Source organism: Bidens hawaiensis, unplaced genomic scaffold (genome assembly GCF_021521415.1).
Source record: "Bidens hawaiensis isolate Kalapana, Puna unplaced genomic scaffold, B.hawaiensis_p1.1 tig00011229_1, whole genome shotgun sequence".
NCBI classification, from domain to species: domain Eukaryota; kingdom Viridiplantae; phylum Streptophyta; class Magnoliopsida; order Asterales; family Asteraceae; genus Bidens; species Bidens hawaiensis.
This window is the reverse complement of record NW_027491874.1, coordinates 393368-410688: the sequence shown is the minus strand read 5'-3', so window position 1 is coordinate 410688 and position 17321 is coordinate 393368. Positions and strand designations below refer to the sequence as shown.

Below are 17321 nucleotides of genomic sequence, written 5' to 3'. Positions count from 1 at the left end.
AAAGTTAAAGTAAAATAAATGACCCCATATGCAGACTTAATAAAGGTAACAAATTCGAATCAAGAATCGACAATTCATGTATCACCATGACTTTCCGAATTCCCAATTTAAAATATACGAGCAAACGAGTATTGGAGATTGACGATTCATGTATCACCATGACTTTTCAATCTTCAATATAAAACATACAAGAAAATGAGTATTGGAGGTTGACAATTCATGTATCACCATGACTTTTCAAGTCTCCAACCTCAGAACATAATCGTAAATGGAAATTGAAAATCAACTATTCATGTATCACCATGACTTTTCGGATTTTCAAACCCAACAAACGAATATGTAAGAAAAATCAATAAAAATCGAAATTCGACAAAAATCGAAATATCGCGAAATAAAACATAAAATCATATACCGCGCAAGCGCGAGCATATTCATAAATAACGAGTAATTAACAATAAGCGCGCAAACATGAGATTTCTCTCATGCGCGAGAAGGGACTCTTAGGTATTCTAGGCCGTTACGTCTAACCACCTATCCTAAAGTCAACGAGCTCTGATACCAATCTGTAACACCCCGACCAAAGGCGGATTATACATCGGGGCGCCACATATTGTTTCATTACTCGTGACACTATTGGTGTCAATATTTATTAATACACATTTTATCGCGCACGCGCAGCGGGGAAAATATAGAACATAAATCAAACATAAATCAATATATTTTAAATTATAACATTCAAACAACATTAACTTGTCTTGATACATTTTAATCTAGGTCCAAAAGTAAAAACGTCCTATGTGTCCACAAGCTCCAAAACAGCTACTGCAAACCTGAACATGTGTTAAAATAAACGTCAAACACTTGCGTGTTGGTGAGGAATCAAGTTTAATACAATACATAGATAACAATAAATCTGCGCGCAACATGTGTATGTCTGGTTTTCAACAAGGGTGTAATCTGATCGGGACCAACTCTAAGAGACAAGACTGCCAGTGCTCACAATTGAGCTCACAAACAAGACTAACTGTGCAAGTGTAACAAAAGAGAAAATCATAAACGAATGTTCTCCCGTGTTCATCTAATGGTACCATGAAAACTGCGGAATAGACCGTCCATACGGTTAATGATCCACACATACAAATAAACAGCCAAGTCTACGTCCTCAACACATGGGATACTGCGCGACTAAAGTTCATAAACAGTTTAAGACTCAAGTTTTGTATGAACACATGAACATCCCAAAGCATTTAAAATAAAAAGGGATTAGATACGAGATAACTCACCTGATAAACGATGCGGTGTAAGATAAAGCAAGAACCAACTTTAAACAAGCACAAGTTAACCTATAAGTAAGATTATTGTTTTAATGATCTGTTTTAAGTCTTGATTATAAGTTAGCATAATTAATAAGTAAATTATTATATATAATATATATATAGTACCGGAAAAGCAGGGAAGAACAAGGAGGAAGACGGAGGCAAGAGAGGAGACGGCAGGAGGACAACGGCAGAGAGCAAAAAGGGAGGAAGAGATAATAAGAGAGATTAAGTGTTTTGTGTGTGAAGTGTTAGGAAAATATTATTATTACTTATAGAGAAACCCTAGGAGACATAAACCCTAGAAAAAGGGGAAAAGATCTCAAAAAGTAAAAGAAAAGATATCAACGGTAAAAAGTTCTGAAAAGTAAAGATATCAAAAGATATGGCAGCTGCAGGGGGCAAGATAAAGCTGACAGGGAACAGTAAAAAGCATGGGCGGATCAGATAAAGGTACTGGTCAAGCATGGCAAAAGCAGATCTCAAAAGATTATGTCAGTCACTTTATCTGTCAACCAATGGGGTTGGTGCGCATGCTGCGCCGAAAGTAACTATTCAGACATTAGATGGGTTAGGTCAACGGCTCAAAAGATAAGACAACACAAAAGCAAACGGCTAGATTTAAACAGAAGATACAAGGGTTAAGCGCGAGAAGGCTGAGTGCGCGAGCGCGAAGGCTGGCACAACAATCCTTAGCGCACTGCGGGAAGAATCACATCCTTAGCGTGCTGTGTGAACTAGAATTCTAAGCGCATCGCGGGAAGAACATACATTCTTAGCGCATTGCGGGAAGAACATGCATTCTTAGCGCGCTGCGAGAAGAGTTCTCTTCACGCATCGCAGGAACAAGATGTCTTCACGCAGGCTTCCATGTAAGGAGTCTGGCGCGTGGAGCTGCAGACATCCTTAGGCGGAAAGAACCAAAGGACAAGCATAGAGTTGAGGGAAACAAGGCTTAAGGGCGGGACGGCGAAAAGAAGGCGGAATGAGAGAAGGAAGAGGGAGGGGACGGCGGAAAGAAAGAGAGAGAAAGAGGCGGGAAGGAAAAGTATATTATTATTATTAAAGTAAAATATAAGTATAAATAAATATTAAATCATAAAAGAAAGAGATCGGATAAGGGAAACGGGTACCTGGGTCGGGTCGGATCAGGGCAGATGTCACAATACATATAGAAGATAATGTACATGATGAGTATAATATCTCAATAAACAAAGCTATGGTACAATATGGATTTTTGGTATGTGATACAAAAACTGATTTGTTAAATGAGCAAGTTTGTGGAGCAAAAATCCTGAAAAAGTGAATGCACAAGTATAATTTGTCCAAGATGAAAAAAAATCCACGATGGATTGAAAAATGCATGGAGTTATGCTTATTACGTATGGACTAATATAGTCGGATTGAACGTGGTATAATCATAAAATATTTTGATAAGAAGGGAGATAAGTTAGATGTAATTAGCCATACTTTTATCAAAATTTTACTCTTAAAAGTTCATATAATCACAGTTTAGAGTGATGATATACACATCATCGAGAGAAACTGTAAAACTTTTATAAGGATAATTTTTGAAATACCTTGACATGATTTGATTATTACTCGACCTGCGGTTCGAGTAAATGTGTATTACTCGACCTGCGGTCGCAACACTTGTGTTTAACCAACGCCCTGGTTTTGCCAACTGAATACACATTGTTTTAAATATGTTATTTTTTTTATAATACACTATATGAGTGCCACTACTTTTTTTTGGGTTTGATTTTCAATATGCTAATTTTGACAAATTTATTTTTTATGTTTAGTTATGGACGAAGGCAGTTAGTATCGGCCAAATTTGTGTTGACTCGTCGTTGCAATGACCGGGTTTTACCAACCAAATTTGGCAAGCAACACGCGCGGGAAAGTATCGTTACTGTTACGAACTTTTTAGTATATTAATTTTATCTATACGAAAGTTGCTACTGTTTTCTGCGTTAACATACATATTATTTTTTTTAGTTTAGTGTTGATATTTTAACGAACTTAACCCATACTAACCGAATCCATATTAGTGCACCACTGCAACGCGACAGGTACAAAAAGAGATCGAAACTGCCCGGCGGAACGCGCCAACTAAAAAAACTAGTTGAAAATAAATAGAAAACTATGAACATAATCCTCAAATTTGAACACAATTCACAAAGGTAATCTTTCATCAACATTTCACAATAAGAATATCAAGAAATCATCAAGAAACAAATTCTCATGTGGCTGAAATTGTTTAAAAGGTATTCAAAGTTTTAGTCTCCTTCCATGTTTCCATACCAGCATTTAAAGATTGCAAAACCATTACAAAATATTTACGAGATACGTATTTCGTTACCATACGTGTAGTAACACTATCATGAGATACATATAATCAAGCATGCATTCAATACTCAATCACAATAGTAGGAACCAACGAAATTGAACACTAGTTTCGATTGTTGTTGATAAATGTATAGCAAACAAAAGAAGCCTAGCGATTTATAACTGGTATCGATTGTTGTTGATAAATTGAACACTATAACTGGTTTTACGATTGTTCTTTTACTCATCTTTGGGTTTCTCGGAAGTTGCTAAGTTTGGAATGAAACAACCAGACATCGTTTGTATAAAATTTTTCTAGGACTCAGACCCACACTAATTATTGGCACAGGTCGGTCTCAAGCCGGTCCAAGTACTTTCTATGGGTTTCTATCTGAAATATTATGACCCTTTTAAGTTAATCTACTTTCTAACCCGTTTGTAAAGACTCATTGATCTATATTTTAATATTACTTTTGGACAAAATCCAATCAATTAACCTATAATATAAATGGAAGTGGCCGGTGCTACTGTAGCTAAGCTACAGTGACTAACTTTTTTTATTTATTTATAATATAAAAATCCCTGCTACTGTCCCCAGCCAATTATACTCCGACTTCTCTCTCTTCTTCACCATTTCTCGATCTTTGTTCTTTTTCTGTATGTCTTCACCGACTATCTCTCATTTGTTTGAGAGATCAGACACCGTTTGCAAACACCGTTTGAAACTTTGGTTTGATTAACCTATGATGAAATAAAGTATTTATTTTTGTTTGTTTATTATGTTTGTTGATAGGGTATTGACTGGACCCACAAAGAAAAAAACAAAGATTGAAACGAAACTAAACTAAACGTGGTCAAAAGAGAAGAAAAAAAAAATAGATTGAAATGATATTGAACGTGGTTAACATTAGCGTTTGATAGCGATTGGGGTATGGAAATGATATACAACATACCATCTCATAATTCAAAAACTACCCCTTACATTAGTGAAAAGTTCATATCAACCCCTAAAGAAACCAAAAATTACAAAATGGCCATCATAGCTTTCATATGGCACTTCCCAACTAGCAACAACAAACATAACTTCCTAATTCCAATAACCACCACTAAACTCACTCTCACGAAACCCGATACCTCCAACAGGCATCCCGAGCCGATCAAGCCGGCCCGATCCCGGATACGCCTTGCTCACAAAACTATCCCTCGAGTTTGGGCCTCGTTGAGCACCACTCGAACCATACCCATACACCGAGTACCTCTTTGTAGTGTTAGAAAACTCCAAATTCGGCCTTTGTCTTGGTGCACTTACGGACCTAACCTTAGCCCGTGAGGACTCTGTGTACGCCATGTAGTTAGGGTGGTCCGAGTAGCCACTAAGACAACTTCTTGAACTGTCACTTTTAGCCGTGGCGGGGGTAAACGGCCCCATCCCCATCGACCCATTTTTTGAAGAATTCGCATAAAACGGAGGGCTATTTTGGGTATTGCATACATCAATATCATGAGGGAAGTATGTTAATGGGCCAGTTAGGGAAATTACTTCACATGAACCATTTGGGCTCGGGCCCAATGGGTGGATCGTTGACCCGCGAGAAGTGGTCAGACTTTGACTTTGACTGTAGCTTATTTGGTCCGATTGGAAGAGGTTTCTTTGTCTCATGTGGGATTTTGCAGTGTCCATTTCAAGGATTTTTTCGGTATGATCGTCATACAAGTTTGCATGGTTATTCTGCATAAGATTAGCATGCACATTGTTAATGTTAACAACCTACGAAAATGATATGTGTGTGTATCATATTTATTTGAAATATTGGATAAAAACAAATGACACACCTTTAGTATCGATGGTTGATTATGTTTTATAACCCTGGATCGATAAATGTGCTCAAACTTTTCGGGTGTACGAGGCCCCTACAAGTAGTAATTTATGTTATAGATATAAAACCTAGTGCTTGGTTTCTAAACAACCCGAGCGCAAGCCAGGGTTGGCTCAGCTAGTTGGCATACTTTGATTAAACCCGAAATTTTTAAAAACCATACACATTCTCTTGTTTATAAATTTTGTATGTATTACGTTAAGAAAATAATAATAATAATAATAATAATAATAATAATAATAATAATAACAAGCATGCTCAACAAGCCACTCAAGCTTTTAAGTAGCTGAGCTTGAGCTCTAGCCTCTAGCTCACTAAAATTAATGACTTGAGCTCGGCTTGTTAACAGCCCTTCCTGGGCACAAATGCAATAATAGTACAATATATGATAGTTGTGTGGATATAGGCTGAGGGGTGTGGGGCTTCAACGGGGGCACTAGAGCCCCTCCGCTCGCGCCCCCAGGCGCTAACACCACACCACCGGGGCGCTAACGGGGCGCTAGCGCGGAAAAACATGCAGGCGCAAGCTGGTTAGCGGGAGAAGAGAGAGAAAAGCACGGGATTTGATGGTTTTTTGACCGTTGGGAGCCGACCAAACCCAAAAAAAAAATATTTTTCCTATATAATTATACCCCATTAAAGCCCCCCATACCAGGGCCAGGGGCTCCAACGAGGGCTCCAACACCCCCCTTATCCAGTTTCTCTCTCTGCCACACGTCATAATATTATTGGTTGGAGCCCCCACTGGAGCCCCCATTAGAGCCCCCCACACCCCTCAGCCTAAGAAGCAACCTTGGTAACTGACTAGGGTGAATCAGTCATCTGGAGCCGGCATGCACGGACTCGAGCCTGGGCTCGGACCACAGCCTGCCAACGTCTCAAATCATCAACAAATTCTCTCCTTACAAGTTGACCCCTCGCTAGTGCCTGAAGCTGCACCAACGACTTTAACGCCCGTAACGCTTTCCTAGCCTACATTTTCATTTTCAATAAATGATAATATTAATACTTGTACTTTACGCTACATGGGTGGTACATTTGCATCCAAGGACCCCCAACAATGTAAAGTTGAAAACCAGACCGACAAATAAATGAACCATGATGTGAACACAATTAATAAAAGGTTTTAGGTAGAGATGGCCAAAAAAACCGGTTGGGGAACCGGTTTACCGGTTTAAACCGGAAACCGGTTTTTACGAAAACCGGTTTTTACGAAAACCGGTTTTTTAAAAACCGGTTTGACCGGTTTAGAAACCGCCGGTTTGTCTTTCGGTTACAAGTTCTAGATCCAAAACCGGTTAACGAACCGGTTAATGGAAAAACCGGTTTTTTTTATTAACCGGTTATGGAAAAACCGGTTAACCGGTTTATAAAAAAACCGGTTTTTTTTATTAACCGGTTATGGTTTATAACGGCTATATGCCCGTTTTTTTTGTTTTTGGACCGTTTTTTTTTTTTACCATTTTACCCCCACAAACATCTATATATAGTTTAGGTTGGGTATTGGTTAGATCACACTCGATTATACAACTCCAAACGCTCTAAACGTTTATTTCATACGCGATTATTTTGTTATCTCACGCTCAATTATACCACATTACCACTCCATACGCTCTTATTTCGTAGTCGTTTATTTCATACTCGAGTATACCACTCTTATTTCGTAGTCGATTATCATGGCCTCCCAAAGTGCTGCTTCATCCGTCAACATGGGTGCCTCGAACACGGGAGAAACGGTCGTTCGGGTCATCCCCACGAAACGAAACCATGATGTTTGGCAACATTTCGACCTATGCGAAATGTCTAACGGTAGCCAAAAAGCTCGATGCAAACATTGTTTGAAGTTTTATGGCAAAGATGCAAACTCCACTTTAAAAGCGCATGTACAAAGGCCCTTTTGCAAGGCCTTGAAGGACGAATCGGGAAGTAGTTCGCAGCCGGAGATGACGAATCAAGGAGCGGTGTTTACGTACGACTTTGAAGCGGTACGTCAACAGTTTTCAAACTTTGTGATTCAACAAACACTTCATTTCAACCACTTCGACAACCCTCAATTCACGGAGATGATGCAAAACTATGTTCAACCACGCTACCAACACGTAAGTCGTTCGACCCTTAGAAGAGATTGTCTTAAAGCATGGAAAAACGCTAAATCCGAACTAATTTCATACTTTTCAAACTTACAAACTGGTGTAAACTTAACAACGGATGTGTGGTCGGTACCTCATGGTTCGCCCGACTCATACATTTGTGTGACGGCTCATTGGGTTGACCCCGAGTCGTGGCAAATGATGAAACGAACCGTTGCGTTTCAATTGTTTGATTACCCGCACACGGGTAGAAATATTTTTCAAATCTTGGATAAAGTCATTCGACAATACAAGATTGAACATAAAATCTTTTCAATTTCGTTTGATAACGCGTCCAACAATACGGTCGCGGTTGGCCATTTAAAATTAAAGTATAAACCAATTTGTGATGGAGCGTTTTTTCATAGCCGATGCATTGCACATATTATCAACTTGGCCGTGCAAGATGGGTTAAACGTGATCGAAACGCAAAGAAACAATTTTAAAAGAATGTTACGAGATGTTTTTAGCAACAATAAAACATTTTCAAGATACAAAAAATTTTGTGTAGAAGCTAATTGTCAATGGTTGGGGCCAAATTGGGATTGTCCAACAAGATGGAACTCGACTTGTAATATGTTTGAGAAAGCCATCCAACAAAAAGAATCATTAATTGCGTTTCATCAAATTTTGTCAAGTAGGGGTAAATGTGCACCGTACGATCCTATAAACTGGTTATTGATTGAGATCGTTACGGAGGTCCTTCAAATTTTTAAATCTTGCACAACTAGTTTATCCGGGGTTTACTATCCAACAAGCCCCATTGCTTTACCAAAAATTGCTGTCATGTGTACAAAGTTGAGTGAACTTCATTGTAGGGGTGCACCTTATTTTGATATGGGTGTAAAAATGAAAGAAAAATTTAGAAAATATTTTCAAGAACTACCCGCTGTTTTGACATGTGCTGCTGCGTTAAACCCTTGCATCAATGTTGGTGGTGTTGAAGCTTTAATAGAAAAAATTTGTGATGAGCTAGGGTTAAACGACGATCAAAACCCCTATTATAGCCAAACTTTAAAGAATGCTTTCAACACCACCTTGTCAAACATGTATGATGTCTACCTTACAAAATACGGGTCGTCTTCCCAAATTCATGACTCGTTAAGAGCTGTTGCCCAATCCCAATCCCAAACCGACCTTGAAATGGGGATGTACTACATGATTTGGGAAGACGCCGGTAAACGTCAAAAGGTAAACACCTCAAGCAGTGAACTTGGAAGGTATGGTGGTACCAACTTTGTGAAACACATGACTCCGGATGAATTTAGAAGTCTTGATTTGCTGGCTTGGTGGAGAGGTAAGGAGGATGAGTTTCCGATCCTCGCCGCCATGGCCAAAGATTTACTAACGGTCCAAGCTTCCACGGTAGCTTCGGAGTCTGCTTTTTCTGTTTCTGGCAGGGTTATATCGATTAGGAGGACTTGACTCACTGCACCAGCTATAGAGATGTCGATTTGCTACAAGGATTACTTGGACTCTTTAGATAGGGCACAACATTAACGCTCACTCGAGGGGGAAATGGAGTATGAAGCGGGCTTGTATGAAGACGAGGTCAATGAAGGACACACTCAACCAATGACCGATGAAGAAGCCGCGTACGACGATTACCTAAGAAATAGCTCGGGATCGGGTAGCGAAGAAAATTAGTTAAAGAAACAGCAAACATGGAGGCAAATCATGAGTAAGAAACAGTAAGTTGTTCATGTAATCGTGTCTAAGCATTCTTTTTCCTAATATGTGCTCTTATTTACTTGTTGATTTGGATTTTTCTAATTTAGTTAAAGAAACAGCAAACATGGAGGCAAATCATGAACAAACTGCGATTGGGAACAACAGGAGCATCTGCTAGTTCACGATTTAATGTTTGTATTTTTGAGTTAAATCATGAACAACAGTTCTTGGCAGAGATTTCTTCAGTGTTAATGATTTAATGTTTGTATTTTTGAGTTACGAATATGCGATAACGATTTAATGTTTGTATTTTTAATGTAAAAACTATAAATGAAAGTTATGTGTTTTTAATCTTTGGTTTGTTGAAAACACATTCACCAACACACACTCATACTCATCTTCCAAGCAAAGAACCCTAACAACGAAAGCAAAGAATGGCTTCGGTCAGTCCGTTTTGCCTTGTAGTTACCGGTTTGTTTATACTGTGAAAAAATAATGGTCTTCATTATATACAAAATATAAAAAACAAATATTCGTATTTGAAACCGCGAAATTTAAAAAAAAAAAATAATAAAAAAAACCGGTTAATAAAAAAACCGGTTTATTAACCGGTTCTAACCGGTTTCTAAACCGGTCCTAACCGGTTAGACCGGTTAGGGTTTTGACAGCAAAAAACCGGTTATTAACCGGTCCGGTTATTAACCGAACCGGTTTTTTTCTGGGCCAAAAAAAACCGGTCCGGTTAATAACCGAACCGGTTTTTTTAAAAACCGGTTTGTGCACCTCTAGTTTTAGGTTCCAACATTCAGCTGAGCTGTTTGTTTGAAATACAAGCATGTACTTTAGGCATTGGATCTTGTAACTTAAACAACGTATGAACTCATCCGGCCGACCAATATTTAATTACGTACCTCGTGCGTTGACGTTTGACTAAAATAAACACGCAAGTAACAACAATACCCTTGAAAGATTAACAAACAAATAGTTTGGCAAATTTTATGGTAAACTTGAGTTTCACTTCACTACTTGTTGTAGACTGACGTTCTCGTCTAAAAAGAGGTGCGAAATAAATATGTATTAAGAGACCCGTTTGTTTTAAGTGTTGGAAGACATGGATTGAATTTATCTATATATAAGTTTTATTTACTTATATTTATATTTTTATGTATACAATAGGGTACCATATATTCCCTGTATTATTGTAAATTATAAAGAGATTATATTTATATTACTTAATAATTGTCATTTCAATTAAAAGTGAACTTAATACCTACAAATAGTGGTATTCAACCCGTGCGAGGAAAAGACATGATGTTGGTCGGTATCGGTATTAGTTGGTTACCGTATCAGCCTTATACCGACACTCGCTTTAACAACCGAAAAAGAAAAACTAAAATAAACAGGGGCGGATCTATAGTGAAAACGGGTGGTTCCGAGGAACCACCCGAGTTTTGAAATAATAGTGTATTTATATATAGAAAATAATAAAGGAACCACCTTATAAATTAGAAAGGAACCACCTTACAAACATTTGAAGCCTTTGTCTAGCTGGAAACCTATTGGTTTTGTAACCCGGAGGTCACAGGTTCAATTCTGGTTTTTGAAACATTTTTTTTACTTAGTTAGGGTTTTATAATAAACACAACCAGTGACCAGTCCACAAAACACCACACAGCGCCTCCCCAGTCTCGTCGTTTAACCGCCGCAGATCTTCTCCGTGATTCCAATTTATCAAACTATTACTTCTCAAGGCCACCACCATCAGATGACTTCGAAGCTGACTTCCAGGGATTCAAAGACCGAATTCAGGATAACAATAAGCCTAAGCCTTTTGTTTTCTCAGCCAACAATAACTCATCTGGTAATTCACTTTTTTTTCATTAATAGTCTAAGGAATTTGTTATAGGTAAATTACAAGTCGTGAACTTGAAGCTTCTAGATCTGACTTATCAAACTAGATTGATGACATAGAAACTAGTCTGTTCTTTCTTGTTATGAATTGCGTATTCGTAATAATATATATATATATATATATATATATATATTGAAATTTAAAGCTTTTTGAATACCAAAACTAAGTCATTTGAAAATTAATTGATCTTTAAGTTGTTTATTTGTCCCCAGCCCCTGACCCTCTTCAGCCCCTGACTGCCGGCATCCTCACTCCGTCAGCCACTCGTCCTCGTCACTCCGACCATCGTGGAACGTCGGCAACCTCACTCTGTCAGCCACTCAGCCGTCCTCTTGCCACTGCCTACTCTTACTCGAATCCTCTAATCCTCCCACTTTGAAGGTAAGTTTACATTCACAATCCATTGTTAAATGTTAATTATTCTTGACTTCTTGTAAAATGTTAATTGCTCTTGATTGTTAAGTTATTTGTTAAATTTAGTTTTAGTTTGTTAGATTGTTAGTTTTAATTTGTTAGTTTTTAATTTCTAATGACGGTGTCTCTTTTATTATTTTATCGTATTTTTATTATGTAATGAACTTTCTCGAACCATCGAAACGACCCGAACCTTAAACCGACCCGGTTTTTTTTATACCCGACTCCATGAAATAGAAACGTCTAAAAGTAGTGCACCACCCGGAAAAAAATTCTGGATCCGCCACTGAAAATAAATAAAGTCGTTATGGCAAAAACAATAAACAATATACATCTATAAAAAAATGTTCTACATATATATATTATTTTAAAAACTAACTGATCAAAATATTAAAATTTATTACCAAAAAAAAAAAAACTATTAATACTATATACTAATTACCTACCAGATAACCTCGGTAGTAAGACTGGATTTTAACGGCGGCCCATTCGCCGGAAACACCATAATCGGAGTCACCGCCGACGGCTCTGGTGGTCATACGCACCACCTCGGCTGCAGCATGAGCTGCAGCAACGGCCGCGTCAGCTGCGGCAGCGGTGGCGGCAGCAACAGCTATGGCATGATCGGCTGAACAACCATAAGCAGTTTGATCGGAGTAACGATGATGACGTGGTCGTGTGTCAGAGGGGTGTTTGTGTTGGTCGGATTTAAAGAAGTTAAATAATGCTTTGAAGAATCTAGATGTCTTGCCCATTATATTATTTTGTGGTGGTTCCGGAGAGAGATCGAGTTAATATGAGGTGTGAAGAAACACTAAGTGACCCCGGCAGATTAAGGATAATCTTAGGGTTAAGTAGATGTTTCCCACGAGGGTTAGGTCAGGCAAAGATGGTTATTCTTCTGATGACCTGCAAAACAGACACCGTGAGCTCGTCACTGAGAATGGGGGGTACCTCCTTGTGACCACCCTCCGGCGTGAGAATCAGACTAGATTGCTCTGAATATAAGTTTATATTAAGAGAAATAGCTAGATAAGATAATATCAGATGATATGTGATAAAATGTGATACCGTTCCAAGGTGTTGGAGTATTTATAGCCGAAGGTAGGTTTCCAAGCAGGTATAGCCAGCTGTATAATATTCCTTTTCCACCAACTACAGGCTACGCACATGCCACGATGGGAGTTGGTGAGTAGGCAGAGGCTGATAGTGACATGGCCGGCTGTGTACTATTCCTTTTTCACCAACCATGGGCTGTGTACGTGCCACGATGGGAGTTGGTGGGTAGGCAGCGGCTGATAGTGACATTTTGTACTAGAGCGTGCTCCTCCTCGTACTGTTGTCGGTGAGCTGTCACCCTGTGATTGGTTCATGGGCTGCTTTGGTCAGATCTTGTCTATTTTGTCCATACCTTGGCAGGTTTAGTACAAAAGATCTTCCAGAAGCGTACGGACTGGCTCATTTGGGCAGGAGTATTCCCGCCTTGCTCATTCCTTCTTCAGGTGACATTACTGAATTATTAAGAGTTAGTGCCTTGTGCGTGTAGCCTTACTATTAGTGCAGGTAGCCTTCCCTGATGGCTTGTATCCGTAGCTGCGGGAACAGGCGGGGTACTTTACCATTGGAAGGCTTTTCCTGCGGGAACAGCTGGCGTACTGCGCGTAAGGTCTTCATCTCTCTGAGCATGGTGGGTCATGCGGATCCAGTTGGTCTTTGCGCAGACGTCCCTCTTCAAGGTGAGTCTTGCGGGTTCAACTGAGCTCTGCTGGGACCTACCTCTTCAAGTCCCCCCAGTCCATTGTTCTTTTCATGAATTGTTAATAAGTGAGGTGAACTTTTGGACTTAAGCAAGGGGTTTTGAAAAGGGTTTTTAGTTTTAAGGTTTTCCGTGGGGATTCTTCCCGCGGTTTTCCTAATGTCACGTGCAGAAATTCCCGACTTTTTTGCTTGATCTTTGGGTATGATGCGGGTAGGTGTGTAACCTCCTCGCAAGTCAGGAGCGTTGAGTTTCACTTGTGTAGATTCTCCACGAGGTTTTGGTAGTTTTAGACATAGTGATCAATTATGTTAAACAACCAATTCCATCTTGGAGCTTCAAACAATCTAGTTCTCAACGTTCCCGCTATGCGGGGATGTTATTTCCCTTTCCACAAGCATGGCCCAGAAGATCCTTCTTGGTTTCAATTCCCTGCAATTGCTAAGTATGTGAAGGGTTTCGCCTTGACACTGTACCCGCACTCGTCTTATAGTTTCTTGATTTCCAAGGTATTCTTGGCTTCAATTCCCTGCAGGTGCTAAGTATGTGAAGGGTTTCGCCTTGACACTGTACCCGCACTTGTCTTACGGTTTCTTGGTTACCAAGGTATCTTGTTAGCTTCGATTCCCTGTAAGTGCTAAGTATGTGAAGAGTTTTGCCTTGACACTGTACCCGCACTCGTCTTATAGTTTCTCGCTTTCCAAGGTAAGGGGGTATATTCCCTCTTATTTTTGAATCTTTGTTTCACGCATATTTTAGTTTAACTTAGCAATTTCTTGAGTAGTTTGGATAAGTTAACCTTTCGACGCGTGGTTGTTAATGTTCAGTTTCCTCTATCATGATTGTGCGAGTAGGACCGTCACTTTCATTTAGTGGGATGACCAAACTTCACCTATAACTGACCTGCGTGAAGGTTTTCCTCATCTTTTTGGAAATTTTCTAAGTGTTTTGAATAAGTTAACCTTTCGACGCGTGGTTGTCAATAGGTTAATATTCAGTTTCCTCTATCATGATTGTGCGGGTAGGACCATCACTTTCATTTAGTGGGATGACCAAACTTCACCTATAACTGACCTGCGTGAAGGTTTTCCTCATCTTTTCCTTAGAAATTTTTACGTTTTTTTGTGTTTATGCGGGTTTTTCCGCCTTCCACACGCAACGACTTACTTTCCCACTTATTTATGCGGTGAATACCGGGATATCAGTGTGGAAAGTTCATAAGTATAAAGGTAAGGCTATCAACACAATGTGATAAAGGAGAATCATTTCCATTAGAAGTGGCTCTAGGCCTTTTCTTTATAAGTTTGGAATTGATCTACATGTAACATTTGCGTAATTGAGCTCCATTCCATGTTCTTGGGATGGGGGTGCCATCGAGCCTTTCGAGCCGGTACGTGCCCTTTCCCAAAACTTCTTTGATAATGTATGGTCCTTCCCAGACCGGGACCAGCTTTCCTGGGCGCTCTTGGTTCGAAGCCTCGTTGTTACGCAATATGTAGTCTCCTACATTGAAGTTGCAGAGTTTTACCCTCGTGTTGTAGTATTTTTGCATTTGTCGCTTGTAATTCTCTTCACGCGCTGCGGCTAAGTCTCTGCGTTCTTCGGTTAGCATAAGGTCTAACCGTCTTTCTGCATCATTGTCTTCTGGCTGAATCAAGACCCTTGGTGAGGGTAGACCAATTTCGACCGGGACCATGGCTTCAGTGCCATAAGTGAAGCTGAACGGGGTTTCTCCCGTACTTGCCTTTTTCAGCGTTCTGTTTGCCGAAAGGACGTGTGGAACTTCGTCCACCCAGCCGGATCTGTGTTCCAATAGTCTTTTCTTTATGCCGTCAACGATGCTCTTGTTTGCTCTTTCCACCTCACCATTACCCTGCGGGTGCGCCACTGAGGTAAAGGTGTGGGTGATTTGAAGTTCTTCCAGCCACTTTTGTAGCTTCTTGTCGGCAAAGTTGGTGCCGTTATCGCTCACCAAAATCTGGGGAAGTCCAAAACGACAAATAATAAATTCCCAAATAAATTTTTTGATATGTTTTGCGGTTGTTTGGGCTAAGGGTTTTGCTTCTATCCACTTGGTGAAGTAGTCGATGGCTACCACTAGAAACTGAACGTTCCCTGCTGCTGTGGGAAACGGGCCTGTCACATCGATGGCCCACTTCTGAAATGGCCATGAAGAGGTGACTGGAACAAGTTCATTCTTCGGGCGATGCGTGTTGGGTGCGTAGAGTTGGCAAGACCTACACTTTCTGATGTATGCCAGCGCATCCGTATGCATCCCCGGCCAAAAGTATCCCGCGTTGTTTAGCTTAGCTACAACAGCGCGTGGACCTGCGTGTACTCCACAGATGCCCTCGTGCACTTCCCTTAGGAGGTAGCCAGCATCTTGGTTGTCCACGCATCTTAGGAGTGGACTAAGAAAATTACGTCTGTAAAGGATGTCATCGATGAGTTGATAGTTCAGTGCTTTACAGCGTATTTTTCTTGCCTGTGTTTTTGACTCTGGTAGTATACCCGCCGCAAGGTAATTTATTATTGGTCTCATCCATGTTTCTTTGCCGGTTTGGATGACACAGATTTCCTTGTGCGGGACTGATTGTGCTCCAAGGAGTTCAATGCGGATGTCCTTTCCCAAGTGGGTGAAGGCTAATGATGCAAGCTTGCTTAACGCATCCGCAGATTTGTTTTCGCTACGCTTGATGTATATGACTTTACAATCGTTAAAATCGCGCATAAGGGCTTTTGCTTGTGCGAGGTACAGGGCCATTGTGTCGTTCACGGCCGTGTACGTCCCGTTTATTTGGTTGGCTACTAACATGGAATCCACGTGGGCATCCAAGTTTTTCACTCTCATCTTACGCGCAATTCTCAGCCCGGCCAAGAATGCTTCATACTCCGCTTCGTTATTCGTACTTGGAAAATCCAGTCGAATAGCGTAAGTGTATTCTTGGCCTGCTGGGTTGGTTAGTTTCAACCCTGCGCCTGAACCCTCGTTGCTGGCTGCTCCATCAGTGTAGAGTCGCCAGACATCATGGATGTCCTGTGCTGGAGAGGGTTGAGCCTCCTCCTGGCACTCTTTCTCCCGCGAAGCGGGGACTTCTGCAATAAAGTCGGCCAAGACCTGGCCTTTTATGGCTGGTCTTGGCTTGTACTTTATCGCGTATTCTCCCAATTCTATTGCCCATTTGGCTAGGCGTCCTGACAATTCGGGTTTGCCTAGAACGTTTGCAAGTTTGAAGTTGGTGAGAATGGTGATTGGGTGACCTTGGAAATATCGTCTTAGCTTGTGTGAAGCCTGTACAAGTGCTAAGACTAATTTTTCCAGGGTAGAGTACCGGGTTTCTACGTCTGTTAGGACACGGCTAACATAGTAGATTGGCATCTGGATGCCTTTTCGCTCTACTAGCAGGACTGCCCCGGTTGCTCTATCTGTGGCGGAAAGGTATAGGATTAATTCCTCCCCCGCTTCTGGTGCTGTGAGCGTTGGGAGCTCAATCAAGCGTGACCGAATTTCCTGAAAATCTGCTTCCGCTTCTGGTGTCCAGCGGAAGTGCGTTTTATTTAAACAGTTTCTCAATGTTGACACGAATGGGAACGATCTATCCGCATGGTTTGCCAAAAAGCGGTTAAGTGCGACTAGTCGTCCATTCAGTGTCTGAGCTTGCTTGATGGTAGTAGGTGATTCCATTTTGATAATGGCTTTGACCTTTTCAGGGTTCGCTCTGAAGCCATCTTTAGTAACAATGACTCCTAAAAACTTCCCTTCTTCCATCCCAAAGGAACACTTGCTCGGATTGAGCTTCATGTTTATCTTTCTGAGCGTGTTGAAAGTTTCTTCGATGTCTTTCAACATCGCTTCTGGCTCATGGCTTTTGATGACCAAGTCATCCATGTAGACTTCCAAGTTCCTCCCAATTT

The 17321-nt window shown here is 40.5% G+C and overlaps 1 pseudogene across 1 annotated transcript; it reads right to left on the bottom strand.

Moving 5' to 3' along the window:
• Positions 1-4713: 4713 nt before the first annotated feature.
• Positions 4714-12405, bottom strand: LOC143537584 (protein IQ-DOMAIN 22-like; annotated as a pseudogene). Its single transcript, XR_013136087.1, has 4 exons — positions 12097-12405; positions 6317-6496; positions 5481-5558; positions 4714-5376 (listed from the first exon to the last, which is right to left on the bottom strand). The product of XR_013136087.1 is annotated as a protein IQ-DOMAIN 22-like (transcript).
• Positions 12406-17321: the final 4916 nt, after the last annotated feature.